The sequence below is a fragment of the Podarcis liolepis genome, assembly GCF_965112155.1.
Source record: "Podarcis liolepis genome assembly, chromosome: 9".
Classification (NCBI taxonomy): Eukaryota; Metazoa; Chordata; class Lepidosauria; order Squamata; family Lacertidae; genus Podarcis; species Podarcis liolepis.
In genome coordinates, this window is record NC_139564.1 from 26,401,529 (window position 1) to 26,416,823 (window position 15,295).

The 15,295-nt window shown below is 41.5% G+C and overlaps 1 long non-coding RNA gene across 1 annotated transcript; it reads right to left on the reverse strand.

The window, feature by feature from the left end:
* Window positions 1–4,162: 4,162 nt before the first annotated feature.
* Window positions 4,163–6,919, reverse strand: LOC310686526. The gene is made up of 2 exons (XR_014515979.1): window positions 4,871–6,919; window positions 4,163–4,545 (listed from the first exon to the last, which is right to left on the reverse strand). It is a non-coding gene; the product is annotated as an uncharacterized lncRNA (long non-coding RNA).
* Between the last annotated feature and the right edge of the window lie 8,376 nt (window positions 6,920–15,295).

Below are 15,295 nucleotides of genomic sequence, written 5' to 3' on the forward strand. Positions count from 1 at the left end.
ACTTGCCCTGTTTCTTTATATTGTTGCTGAACTTGCTCATGTTTCCACCTGTTTTAAGATTTCAGTTTTACATTGATGTCTGTTTTATGGGACAACAGTGTATGCTGCTGATATTTTTTTTATTCTCTGGCTGTGTTTATTGTATATATTTTCAATTGTGGTCTTAAGTGTGTGTAAGCTGGAGAAGAGAGGGACAGAAGCCTTAAATGAAAGAATAAATAAAGGTGAACAAAATATATGCCAATGAATAAAGAGGCAATTGAAAAGGAAAGGGGAAGCAGCATTAAGTCCCATTGAAATCAACAGAAAATAAACACTTAACTGTGTGCTTAAATTTCATTTTGATTCAGTTAGATCCTGGATTCATTCAATTGGATTATGCACTCATTTGTACTCAGCATAGTTCTGTAACATACTGACATGTATCTCTTGCACAGCATTCATTCGTTCATTCATTCATTCATTTAGAATACGGTATACAGTATATGCCCTACCCACTTAGAGAAGCATTTCATGGAGCTGGTGAATATGGCACTCCAATGCTTACGCTGCAATAAATGTTCTTTTTCAAAGGTATCACAAAAAGACTCTTTGGTTTTTTGCTGCAACTACAGTGGTACCTTAGTTTTCAAAATTAATCCCTTCTGGAAGACTGTTCCAAAACCAAAGTGTTCCAAAACCAAGGCACGCTTTCCCATAGAAAGTAATGCAAAATGGATTAATCCGTTGCAGACTCTTAAAAACAAACCCTAAAACAGCAATTTAACATGAATTTTACTATCTAACAAGACCATTGATCCATAAAATGAAAGCAATAAACAATGTACTGCAGTCACACAATCAATCAGTAGCTGAACTGGGTTCCACATAGTCACAAAAACTAAACAAAAAAGCCACAAAACCACAAAATAAATAGCAAAAACAGACAAATATCAGCGTAGCACTCACAATGGAAGTGTGGCACTTAAAACAGAGCATGTTTGGCTTCCGAAAAGAGTTCACAAACCGGAACATTTACTTCCAGGTTTGCAGTGTTTGGGTTCCAAATTGTTTGAACACCAAGGTGTTTGAGAACCAAGGTACCACTGTAATTAACTTGGCTAATCCTCAAGTAAAACCTTACTAGGTAGGAACATAGGAATCTGCCTCATACCAAGACAAACATTGGTTCACCTTGCTCAGTAGTAAGTGGCAGCAGCTCTCTAAGAGATGCTGGGAATTGAACCTCAGACCTCCTGCGTTGAGAAGTGACAGCCCTTAAGGATGTCAATAGGATATAAGCAAAGAATGAATGTTCCATCAAAACAACTAGCACTACCTCTTCTTTCCACTCAGCTGCTGCAATGTTCTTTCTTTAGAATTCAAATATATTAAAGGCAGCACAATCCCTGGGCTCTTTTTCTCCATGGGATCGCTGCTTCCAGTTGCAGGGAGATGCCAGAAATAAGAAGACCTGGGTGGAGTGTGTGGTGTGGCATGGCTGTCTCAGTCTTTAAAAGTCAGTAGATCTGGCTGTGATCCAGCCTTGAAAATAAGCTTTGCCACTGTGGATCAGCGATGGAACAGAGAGATGGAGCAGAGGGGAGGTTGTAGCAAGGAGGCAGATGTTGAGGAAGTGGGAAGTGGAAAGAAAGGAGTAGCTTGATAGAGAGCAGGTGGTCTTAAGGACGGGACAGGGGACATACTTGACCTTGGCCGAAGTGCTAGTTTCAGCTCATGAACTTTATTGTTGTTGTTTTTTTTAAAAAAAAAATATTGGTTTTACAACATTTTTTTTAGACAATACAAACAAATAAAAAAAACAAACAAACATGTATAGTTTCATAACCTTTTTTCCATAATCTTCCTTTCTCGGACTCCCCCATACCTCCCCTTTCTGCATCCCAATTTACCATATTATTTCAGCAGCTTCTAATCAGTTTTATCAAATATATGTCCTCTTAGTCCTTTCTTTAACTTTGTCTTATATCACTGTATCTCTTTTTCTCTCAACACCTCAGCATTTTAGAGTTCCTCAATTTTATAATAGTTCTTAAGATAAATTTTAAATTTCTTCCAGTCCTCTTCCGCCATCTCTTTCCTCTGATCACGGATTCTGCCAGTCATCTCAGCCAGTGTCATATAGTCCATCACTTTCATCTGCCATTCTTCCACGGTGGGTAGATCTTGTGTCTTCCAATACTTTGCGATGAGTATTCTTGCTGCTGTCGTAGCATACATAAAAAATGTTCTATCTTTCTTTGACACCAATTGGCCAGCAATGCCCAAGAGAAAGGCCTCTGGTTTCTTGGGGAAGGTACATTTAATAACCTTTTTCATTTCGTTATATATCATTTCCCAGAAAGCCTTAATCTTCGGGAACTTTATTGTTGACCCAGATACTCACAGCCCTTGTCACTGCCCCTTCTGCTTTGACTTAAAGATGGGGTGGGGGCAAAGCCATTGGTGATTCTTTGCATGTTTAAAAGCAGGTTTGCCATCCTGGTGTACAGCAGGCTTTGCAGGAGATGGGCTCCACAAATTTGGCAAAACATGTAGCCTTTGCTGATGTTAACCTCCAAAATGGACTTTAACGCACACCCTGTGGGGATTGTACACAGAAATGATTGAAACGAGGAGGCAATGGGGTGCCCTCCAGCTGCAGTGGGGCTCCATTAGCCCCAGCCATTGTGACCAATACAGTAGGCAGGCATGATGGAAGATGGTAGTACATCAAAATTCAAATGGCTCCCCATTGGCTACCCCTGGTTTATAACATCCATTTCTGGATACGAATCACAATATTCGGAATAAGTGTATTCCATGCAGTTAGGATTTTATCAGTGCTACACAGTGTACTTTTTAGCGTTGCACTTGCAAATGGCACATTTATTTACTTCTAAATGGAGGCCGTTCATCTGCACAGCTACCTGATTACCAGCCCATTCTGTACCAGTAATAGCAGATACTGGCCTGAAGCTTCTGAGTCTAAATCTTCACTGCATAAAAAGTGCAAGCAGTAATGGCAATAAAAAGCAGCATATTGGTTATTCAGCCTCAGAAGGGAATTCATAAACTTCATGAAGATTTATGAGACACTGAGCAATGTAACCATTCACTGGCTGCAAGCCAGATTTTTTGTGCGTGCTAAAGCAGCTCTCTTTGCCCTTCCTAGCTTCTAAGGAGGTTATTGTTATTTTTAAAATTAAAAAATAGGTGTGTTTGCTTTGCTTCAAAGCATCAGTGTGGCACTTCAAATTTCTCATTTCCAAATGTTCTTACTACATTTGCCCACTAAGGCTGCGAGTTAATATCTTCAAGGCAAATATTCTTGCTGCCTTGTGAACATATCAAAACTGAGATACACTGCAACAAACACCTACTTTTTAAAGTACTTCACTAAGATTCAGCACTAGCCCTCAGACGGCCCTACCATTAAGCAGGAGTGAGGCAACTGCCTCAGGTGGCAGATACTGGGAGACGGGGCAGCATTTTCCCCCTCCTTCCCTCTGTTCCCCGGGAGCCCCCAGGCCATTCCCCTCTGTTGTATCAGAGTTGTATGGGCCATGGGCCTCTCATACACTCCCTAAACTAGACTGCTTCCTTCAGGTGCATTGGACAATGCTGTCCTGTAGTCAGCGTTGAAGTAAGATTCAATTGCTAGTCTATTAGGCTCCTTTACATGGAATGCAAGAGAGAGGTGAGGAGTGCCATCTTGTCCTTTGCCTCAGACAGCAAAATGCCTTGGGCCTGCTCTGGTAATGATATGTTGAGGGCAGCAGCAGAATATAGCACTCAGCACAAAGTCAGGTAAGCTCAACCCTAGGATGAAACACATTCCCCAATTCCCCAAACATTACCATTAAAATAATAACTATATAGCGGTACCTCTGTTTACGAACTTAATCCGTTCTGGAAGTCCGTTATTAAACCGAAACCATTCTTAAACTAAGGTGCAGGTTCCCTAATGAGGCCTCCCACCGCCAGTGCCCTTCCCCTGTTCGGATTCCATTCTTAGACTGAGGTAAAGTTCGCAAACCGGAACACTACTTCCGGTTTTGGGGAGTTCATAAACCGAATCTTTCGTAAACAGGACTGTTCTTAAACCAAGGTACCACTATATGTAAAAGGGGTGAAGATTTTTCTTTCTGATGCACGATTCAAATATGCACGATTCACACACTTTAAAATGTTGTTTTCTTTTTATGAAATGATACAATACTTTTGTTATTTTGAGTTTCATAATAACAGAAGCAAATACAACACATCTGAGAATTCGGTGAGGAAAGCAAATATAAAGAAGGGAAAACAGATGGGAGATTATGAACACAATTCTACCCTCACGTTGAGGGGGTGGGTAGGATTGTGCTTAGCTGGGATGTAAACTGCTGCCCACAGGACCCAAGCTGGCAGTAAGCCACAGAACAGGGTACTTCACGGTGGGGTGCTGGTAGGTCACCCATATCTGGTCCCTTGTTAGGATTGCTCTGTAACAGCACAATCCTACATGTCTCCTTAGAAATAAGGCCCACTGAATTCAACGGGACTGCAGGACTTCAGCCTGGCCTGCAGGATAAAGATGGAGGAGAGGGAGTATTGTCAGACAGGAAAGCCAGACAGCGCATGTGTGCCTCTCCTCTTTGTAATAGATGGTGAAAATGTGACTTTCCAGCAATCATAATTACAATACTTGTTACATTAAGTACATTACCTATTACAATAAGTAATCATTTCAAAATTAGAGTGAGTCATTTATAGACAGTGCCATGATTGTTATAATCTATAAATTGCTAATGTCTATAAATAACTTGCTTTAAAATCTAGAAGAACAAACGACAATCTCTACAAATGACTAACTCTACTTTTGAAACTTTTGATGTATGCACCTCACCTTTTCATACCTCTAATGCAGGCATTTTTCAGGCCAGGTGGAGAACCGGTCCATCCTCTGTGAATCTTGTATGAATCATCTTTCAATCACTTGACATCAATCACTTGACATCATTAGGACATCAGGGGACTAATTCAGAGGGGTTCCCTGGCAGTGCCAATCAGCTCCTCCATGTCCATTTGCAGGCTTGGTTTTCCTGTGCAGACTATCAAAAGCGAGATATAAATGCAAAAATAAAAACAACATAACGTAAAGGCAGCCATTGTCTGTCAGGAGTGAGCCAGCAGTGCAAGTTGGAGTTAACTCTTTATTAGCAAAAACAGGATCTACACATCATGAGAGGGGAGGCATTGTGCAGGTATTCTAGGAGGAGGCAGTTCCAAGCAAAATGGGTAGCAAGGGTACAACTGGTTTGCTTGAAGGAGCAGGAAACCCATGGATGGCTGAGGGTGATGGAGCTGGAAAAGTGGCATAGACAGGGATGTAATTGGATACAATAAGAGAGATGGCAGTGGGGCTAGGCCATGGAGAACTTGAACATAAGGGCTTTGTGCTGGAACTGGGAATGTAGGGTTTTAAGGATGTGGGTGTCAAAGAGTCACAGCAATGAGAGAGGAGAATGAAGCCACAAACCCTTTTGAGGAATATTTTTCATGTGGGTAAGTATAGGTGGGTGTTTAAAAAGAAGCGTTGACACAGGAACAAGGGTGAGTTGTGTGTTGCTATTTTCATGCTTTGCTGAAATGAACAATGTAAGAACCTATGCATTTCTCTTGAAGAGAGATGCACAATTTCAAGAACTCATGTATTTCACAGCAAGACAGATGTGTATGGTTTATTGGAAGTCTGGAATGTGATAAAGTAATTCACTTGAGTTTCCTCTATTAGTGCTTAGTTGAATGTACCAACCTGACCCCAGACAAATTTAATATGGTCAAAGGAATTTCTGCTGGGTACCTATAAGCTATAGTAATTCTCACAACTGCTGCTGAATTTCAATCTTTTATTCTTTGTGGATTCAACAAAGGGCTGGGTTGATCCTTACTGACCAATTTGAACTTTGTAATGGTCTTTCTAGTGATGTATGGAAGTGAGAGCTGGACCATAAAGAAGGCTGATCACCGAAGAATTGATGCTTTTGAATTATGGTGCTGGAGGAGACTCTTGAGAGTCCCATGGACTGCAAGAAGATCAAACCTATCCATTCTTAAGGAAATCAGCCCTGAGTGCTCATTGGAAGGACAGATCATAAAGCTGAGGCTCCAATACTTTAGCCACCTCATGAGAAGAGAAGACTCCCTGGAAAAGACCCTGATGTTGGGAAAGATGGAGGGCACAAGGAGAAGGGGATGACAGAGGACAAGATGGTTGGACAGTATTCTCGAAGCTACCAGCATGAGTTTGACCAAACTGCAGGAGGCAGTGGAAGACAGAAGTGCCTGGTGTGCTCTGGTCCTTGGGGTCACAAAGAGTCGGACATGACTAAACGACTAAACAACAACAACAATGGTCTTTCAGGATTCCTTTAGAGATAGACCAGCATAAACATATACAAAATAAAGTATTTCATATGCAGAATAAAATTAGTGCTATAAATTCCCCATAGCAGATGAACTCTTTCAGAGCAAGCTAAGAGAATCTTCACATTTATACAACATGATTGTTTATTCCTCCCCACCCACTCACATCTATACCATCTTAGCTGTTGACCAAGTGATAAGAATTCTTTCTTTCTTTCCACTTAAGTTTGTTCTTTTCCTTTCTTGTCTTTTGCTTTTTAAATTGGAAAAACACTGTATTTTTTGTAGTTTATTCCCCCCATTTGTACATTCCTCTCTCTCAGTGTTAGTATGACAGAAGATCATTTTACTTCAGGCTGACTTCTTGAAGTAGTCCGCAGACAAAGCAAAATCACAGGGGGCCCTTATCTGCTGAACTTAGTATTTTATTGCTGTTGGATACAGCTTCTTTGGGTCTCGGCATCTCACATTGGCTCAAAGGCTAGTTTTAACATTTTCCTTAAGATAGATCCAACTTAAGGTCAGCCAAACAGACACATTTTTCTTCATCGAAAAAATACCTCCAAAATGCACCCTCCATACTCACAAATAGAATGAGCTTTGTGTTAAGTTGTGGGTGAACATAGCAGATGACACAGTGATTTCTCCAGAGGAGCTCTTTATTGTAAGCTGGACAGAACTGAACAGCAAACAGCTCAGCCGGCCTGCTTTTATAGGCAGCCGGCTATCAACATTGTAGCAACAACAACCCAGGGTTTCCCGCCTAAAATAACTGACGTGGACCTGAGTGAAAACTATCTACACTATCCCCCTGCTGGCCCAGGGTGAGAACTTTAGTACATAACACTTTGAGTTCAAGATATCCCAGGCGTTTTGTGAAAACAAGCCACGAAACCTATAAACTACATGAGAGATGCTTTCTTTGGAAAGGGCCAAGCAAGCACATTCACTGAAGCATGCACAGGCCTTGGCTGTATTATTCTTTGGGGGGGACGACAACAAAAGAAGCTTCCCCATCCCTTTATTTTCAATAGAGAACACAATAAAAAAATTCCTTCCAGTAGCACCTTAGAGATCAACTAAGTTTGTTACTGGTATGAGCTTTCGTGTGCATGCACACCTCTTCAGATACACTGAAACATCGGACATCAGGAATCACATGACAGAGAAACCAGTAGGAGAACACTTCAATCTCCCAGGACATTCTATACAAGATCTCAAAGTAGCTGTCTTATTACAAAAGAATTTCAGAAATAGACTGGAAAGAGTAGTTGCTGAATTGCAACTTATTACCAAACTTAAAACCAAGGAGAGACCTGGTCTGAATAGAGACATTGGATTCTTATCTCATTATACATGATAAAGCTATTTTTAGCCATCTCACCCCTTGCTTTTTCCTGTAAGACCAATTGCAGTCGTTAACAGTCATCAACAGGTTGACCACACCTATCAGCCAATCACCCATTCCCACCACCATTCTGAGTAATACCCCTCCCCCCCTCTCACTATATATAAGGGTCTGGTGACTTCTGTTTCAGTGTATCTGAAGAAGTGTGCATGCACACGAAAGCTCATACCAGTAACAAACTTAGTTGGTCTCTAAGGTGCTACTGGAAGAATTTTTTTTTTATTCTGTTTTGACTACAGCAGACCAACATGGCTACCTACCTGTAAATAGAGAACGCAAACACTGTCTACCTTATAGTACTCTCCTGTAGAACCAGATCTTGCAAAAAGAGTGAAGCAGCTATGTGGAGATACAGTGCTGTGAAGGGCTACAATGCTGGAATAGACCTCCGAAGACATGAGTTGAAGTCCTTAATCAGCCACTAAGTTCACTCTAATAACCTATGGCAGGGAAAGACCCAATAAACATCTCTTGTTCTAACCTACCTCAAAGGCTACAATAGGGTGGAGACAAACATATATACAGAACTTTGAATTCTTTAAAGGAAATATGAAAAGTAGACTACGTACACCATTATTAGCTGTGAAGTGAAAGAACAGAGGAATGCAGTGACTTTTTTATCAGAACAAAAATTGAGAGATAAACTATGGAAATCTGCATTGCACTCAATACTTGGGGAAGCCATCCAAACTTTAAGGCCAATTCAGCTTGTCAGTGTCTATCATCTTCTAAGCTGTGGCCTTACTTTTGTCATGACCAGAAGAGATGCCCACCACCATGGAGGGCTGATGGCCCAAGCAATGGGAGGCCAGTATGTTCTGGCTCCACAAGCAAGCAGGATGACAAGTTTACAGTAAAAAGGTAAAGGTACCCCTGACCGTTAGGTCCAGTCATGGACGACTCTGGGCTTGCGGTTCTCATCTCGCTCTATAGGCCGAGAGAGCTGGCGTTTGTCCGCAGACAGCTTCCTGGTCATGTGGCAGCATGACTAAGCCGCCTCTGGCAAACCAGAGCAGTGCATGGAAATGCCATTTACCTTCCCGCCGGAGTGGTACCTATTTATCTACTTACACTTTGATGTGCTTTCAAACTGCTAGGTGGGCAGGAACTGGGACCAAGCAACGGGAACTCACCCCATTGCAGAGATTCAAACCACCGACCTTCTGATCAGCAAACCCAAGAGGCTCAGTGGTTTAGACCACAGCGCCACCCGTGTCCTAGTACAGTAGCCTGTACTAAATTCAGCACCTTGGAGAAAGATCAAAAGTGTGGATTCAGGACCATGGGTGGCTTCTTCAGCAGGGACCAAACATCCAAGTTGACTCAGGAATGTCCTGGAGCAATTGACTGATTTTCATAGCATGGCTGGGTATTCTAGCCATTGACTAGAGGCCTCACTCCATAAATGCTGCTTCCTTTCCAGATAAAGTTCTGGAGCCCTGTGGACCCACACAGGACAAACCAAGGAATTGACCTACCTGTGAATCCATTTCTTCTTTGGAGCTGCAGTCGCCAGAGTACTCTAGTCTGGGCATGATCAAAATCAGCTCATTTTAGATGAGCCGCTTCCAGATGAAGCCTGGGGCGGTGTGCCACCGCAAAGTGCAGTTCCCACTCCCCACGCCTGCCCTGTTTAGTGAACTCTGTTTTAAAATGCAAGTCCTTTTAATTTCTTCAGTGGCTGTGTGCTCGCCTAATGTACAAAATGTAGTGCTGTAGCTTTCAATCTATCAACTTCTTTTTTAAAAAAGGGAAAGAGCAGCAGGCAAATTCATTTCTGCAGTTGGTGAACTTAAAGAAAAGTGGAGGCTGCGCTGGAGGACATGAGAACCATTTTTTAAAGGAGTGGCGAAGAGCAACATGACTGTTCCCTAATGGCAAAACTATTCCCGCTGCATCCATTTCGCTGAGATGTGAGATTGCGCTATTGTGGGCTTGTGGAAATAACTCATAAAAGATAAGATGTGGCTGGAGTTTTCTTTGTCTGTCGTGTGAAAAGGCCCCCCAAAGGAGGGTGCTGGATGAAATCGCTTTCATCAGTTAGAACAAAAACATTTTTGCTTTCATAGCTGCTTCGGACACCACCTCCCTTAATGCCTCCCCAGACATGTTAGCATGTTCCTTGCATATTAAGCTGAAGCCAGCAAATGCTTAAGCCAAGTGTCGGCCCCCAAGAGAAGGAACCACAAACATCTTCCTTGAAAGTGTATGTAACATTATTGTGCTCAGGCCAAAATATAATCGGCACCGCAAAGGAATCATAAACTTAAAAAGGAGGGAAGGGTCCACTCAAGCTGAAACATTTGCATTTGTATTAGCCAACATGAAAATAATAATAACCTAACAAAAATGCATCTGAAAATTAAATGCATTCAAATAGTGGGTCATTATTAAATATTGCTATTAGCATTATAGAAAGTGTTACTAATAGTATTACAGAAAGTAGGGAAGGGACTTCAATAATAATCTATTCCAACTCTCTGCCAATAACAAAGTTAAGAAAATTCAGAGAAGTTCTTTTGTTAGCCTGTAGTTCTGATATTTGAAAAGGCCTGATAGAATCCCTTTCTTTCTTTTTTTAAAATGTAAGGACTTTTTAAAAATAAAAATGTTTAACTAACGTGTCATCTTCAGATGCAATATTCTAAGCCTATATTATGGTTTACTAATAGCAAGTTAAACTCTGTATCATAGCATTTACAGTGGTGCCCCGCAAGACGAATGCCTCGCAAGACGAAAAACTCGCTAGACGAAAGGGTTTTTCGGTTTTGCGTTGCTTTGCTAGACGAATTTCCCTATGGGCTTCGCAAGATGAAAACGTCTTGCGCTTTTTTTTTAAAGCCGCTTGAAGAGGCGCAGTTGCGACGGACCGTGCTTCGCAAGATGAAAAACATCGCAAGACGAAAAGACTCGTGGAACGAATTATTTTCGTCTTGCGAGGCACCACTGTATTTTGCACAAAGTTTATGTTTTCATTTGCTCATATAGCTCTTTTCTTTTATAGGCTAGGTACACATCTACTGGTGTAAAGTGATATGAAAGGAATGATAGAATATTTGTCAGAGCTGTAGTGTTTATGCTAAGAGTTGTATACCTTGGGCGATTGTCCATAAAACCAGCCGCTCCTGTTTCCATATAAACAACAATTAATTATGCATGTCTGCAAGCAAGCTAATCCAAGAACATCACTGCTTCTCCTGGTGTGACATACAAGTACGATCTTATTGCATTCCATTTTTGCCGGCAGCACAAAATGTACAGGTATCAATATCAATCAATCAATCAATTGAATCTCTATCCCAGCCTTCATCCAGCCAACACAAAAGTGATAAAACAATACAATCAAGAATAAATTCAAAGCAATAAAAAAATAAGTAAAAACATTAGTCGCATCTGAAAACATGCAAAATTATCCCATGCTCTCACAATCAGTAATTTCAAGGTAGCTAGGAAGAATATACATAGTCGTTGCCCCGACAAATACCAGTCAAGTTCAGAAGCATTTATAATTTTGTCAGGCATGGGCAAGTGAGGCCACATAGTGCAGTCTTGTTCACCACACACACAGATTCACCTTGCAGATTCATGGCCTATCATCTTTAGTGTAGTTCCACCAGCAGCTTGTGACAAATATATCCAATTTATGAACAGAATAGAAATGCAGTTTGAATATAATCTGCATTGTACCGAAATAGATTAAATTCCACATGTAGCATGCTAGGTTATAAATACAGCCTCATTCATCCATATAATTAATTTTCAGCACATACTTTTTTTCTATTATGGGACTATTGTCCCAAAGAAAACAAATGATAAGAAACTCATATTTTACCTCTCTTATGTATGGAATGTTCTTATACACAAAGAATGTTCTTTTTGCTGGCCAGGATGGTCCAGAGAAGTGTGTGTGCGTGCAAAGTTCTTCTGCGTGCTCTACGGAGGTAGGAAGCATCTCCCCAGGTTAGAGTGGTTTGAATGTTAGACTGGGATCTGGGAGGTTGAGGTTCCAATCCTCAGCCATGAAACTCATTGGGTGTCCTTGGGCAAGTCATTGCTTCTCAGTCTGACATCCTTGGTTGTTGGGATTAAATGAGGAGTGGGAGAACCATGTAGGTCACCCTGAGCTCCTTAGACAACAAGTAGGATGGAAATGCAATAAGAAATTAAGTAAATAAATAAACAGTCCAGAAAGAGAAGAAGTGGCAAGAAACTACTGTATACTTTCCTATTACACATCAACACTATTTCCTTATTGAGTTTTGTTTGGAACATTACTTATACAGTGGTACCTCGGGTTAAGTACTTAATTCGTTCTGGAGGTCCGTACTTAACCTGAAACTGTTCTTAACCTGAAGCACCACTTTAGCTAACGGGGCCTCCTGCTGCCAGAGCACAATTTCTGTTCTCATCTTGAAGCAAAGTTCTTAACCCAAGGTACTATTTCTGGGTTAGCGGTGTCTGTAACCTGAAGCATATGTAACCTGAGGTACCACTGTACTCTGATGTGAAACTACACTTTAACGTGCATGCTAATCATAACTATGGCCAAGAAATGTGAAATGATTGTTGTTAACAACAACAACAACATTTTAAATAGCTAGACACCAGTTTTTTGCACCAGTCAGTTCTCCTTTTCTTAAAAAATAAAGTAAAATGTACTCTTCAAATACAGTCATTTGTACATTCATTTAAACTTACAAGTAGCTACTATATTTTCCCTGTTCACTTCCAAGTATATGCTCAAGCCATTTCCCTTAACAAAATCTAAACTACTTTCCTTTATGGCTGCCTAGAATAATAAAGAACTTGAGCTCTCTTAGCTTTCAAAACTTTTTATTATACAATGAGAGTCGTTTTGGGAACTTTAGCCAAAGCTAGGAAAGCCAAGTTGGGAAAAAAGCATTAGGCGAGTGAGCAAACCTATAGCCATTTGTTTAAAGGTCCAGACCCCAACTTCTCACATTTTAATCCTTAATGCTATGCTACAGTTGCAGAAAACTCAAAACAAACACAAGTGGTAGTGGGATTTCTCATCCACAAGTCATTCATGGGAGACAATCTTGATGTGCAGTGTAACCTTCATTGGCATGAAATTTTAATTCCGCCTAGGTTCATAACAGCCAAGCTTGGAATAGGAACTTGTCCAGTTCATAATGCCGGGCTCCATTGCAAATTAAGCAGCATTTCCCTCAGGAGTTATTCTACAGCTCAGGGTTTAAACTGACTGCCTCCTTCATTCCTGGCACCCTGAATGTTGTGACAACGTACTAGTGACTTTGGGTACTAAAGAAAGCTAAATTTCCCATTATCCCCTGGTACACTGCTGCTCCTCCATAGAAGATGAGCTTCTTGAGATCTCCACCATATATTCTAAGACGATAAGAACCAGACATACTTCCTCACCATTGATGATTTAAAGATTTGGCCATAAGGGAACTCATAATCTGGTTGGCAACGTAAATCCAATGGGATTTATTCATCTCACCAAAGCTGAGTTGTCACTGTTGGAGTGAAAGAAAGGAGAGTCTTGGCCAGGTGAAAGCATTATGTTGCCTGCCCTCATTCAGTGCGGTCCAGCATGAAGCATAATTTATCTGTGCTGTATTATATAGATACCAATTTATATGCTTTATTATATAGATTATATATTATATATATACCAATTTATATCCCCATCAGAGGGATGCACAGAATATAACACAGACATTAACAAAGGTCAACTTATTATTGCATAGCAATTAAGAAATAAGTTATTTTGCTTGGGAAAATATATCCACATACCTTCCTATAAAAAGCAAGCAATCTATCTGTGGTAGGATAATTTTTTAAAAGGGTGAAATTCCTAGACTCAAGCAGCAGGGGGTGCTCTAGGTTTAGTGGTGTCATTCCTGTAAAGCAAGTGCTTCCTCTCTTACTTCACATTAGCCCCAGGCCAGCAGATTTGACAAACACAGTAACTTCGAGCCTCAGCCAAAGGCACGCAGATAGCACAGGTCTGCAGCTTATGTTAAGGTCCTGAACAATACCCACATTGGCACTTTCAGGATTGTCCAAGCATAAAGGCCAAGGAGTTTTGTTTTGTTTATGGTTTATTTCTGGTTTTGGCAGTGAGGATGGTTGTGACTTGCTTTGGAAACATCTCAAGGGAGCTATGGGAGAAGAACAGATATATAAATATGTGCTAATATATGTGGAGATTTAATTATGCTGTGGGTATGGCTGGTAGGAATGGCTCAGAGTGAGATCTGCATGCCAGAAAGAGCTAGCCATGTGTTTGGCAAGCATTACTGTGGGCAGATCTTCCATTTTAGCAATTTGGTTTGGCGACTAATGTTACTTTAACATGTGGAATTTATATTGGATTTGTTTTTATTAACTTGTAGTGTTTTCTGACATTTAAGAAGCCATTCTGTTTTGCTGCTAATTATGCTGCTTTAAATGTGATTTTATTTTTGTATTTGATTTTCAACTGTAATGTTCTGTTATGATGTTTTGCAATGTTGCATTTGTGATATTTTAAGGTAGGTTGCAAACCACTTACGAGATCCCGCCCCCCGCCCCCAGAAATGTTAAGTGGTACAGCAATTATGTAACTGAATGAATGAATGTTGCCCTTTCTGGCGTGCAATGTTACATTTGTGGAGGACTACCAATGGCTACGAGCCATGATGACTATGCTCTGCCATTCAAAATTGGAGGCAGCAATGCTTCTGAAACACACAGGAGCAGAGAGCTCCTGTTTGTGCATTTCCCACAGTCTTCTGGTTGGCCCATGTCATAGCAGAATGCTGGACTAGATAGGCCACTGGTCTGATCCAGCAGACTTTTCTTCTTCTTCTTCTTGTTTAGTCATTTAGTCGTGTCCAACTCTTCGTGACCCCATGGACCAGAGCACGCCAGGCACTCCTGTCTTCCACTGCTTCCCGCAGTTTGGTCAAACTCATGTTCGTAGCTTCAAGAACACTGTCCAACCATCTCGTCCTCTGTCGTCCCCTTCTCCTTGTGCCCTCCATCTTTCCCAACATCAGGGTCTTTTCCAGGGTGTCTTCTCTTCTCATGAGGTGGCCAAAGTATTGGAGCCTCGGACTTCCGGGATAGCGCGAACGGGTAATGGCGGATTCTCTCCGAGCTCCGGAGGGAATCGGCTCCGTTGAGGACGGGTCTTGCCGTGCCGGCGACACGGGGACCCTTAAAAACCGCAGGCGCGGAAGCCTGCGGACTTGGTGACTCGGTGGGCACCCTAAGCGCCCTCCCCGACCCGCGAAGAGCCTTTTTAAAGGCTGCGGAGTGGACTGGGGAGCGGCGTGGTGCTGAGAGTCCATCGCTACCTCGGCGGAGCGAAGCCGCGAGCCATGACCGAAGAGCGCTATCTTTCTTCCTGAAATTGGACTGGAAAATGTAACCCGTGAGTAGAAGGAAATTTCGGCACTAAAAGATTTTATCCTTGAATTTAAGTATGATCGGGGGGATGTGTTAAAAAGGAAGTCCACACTCCCC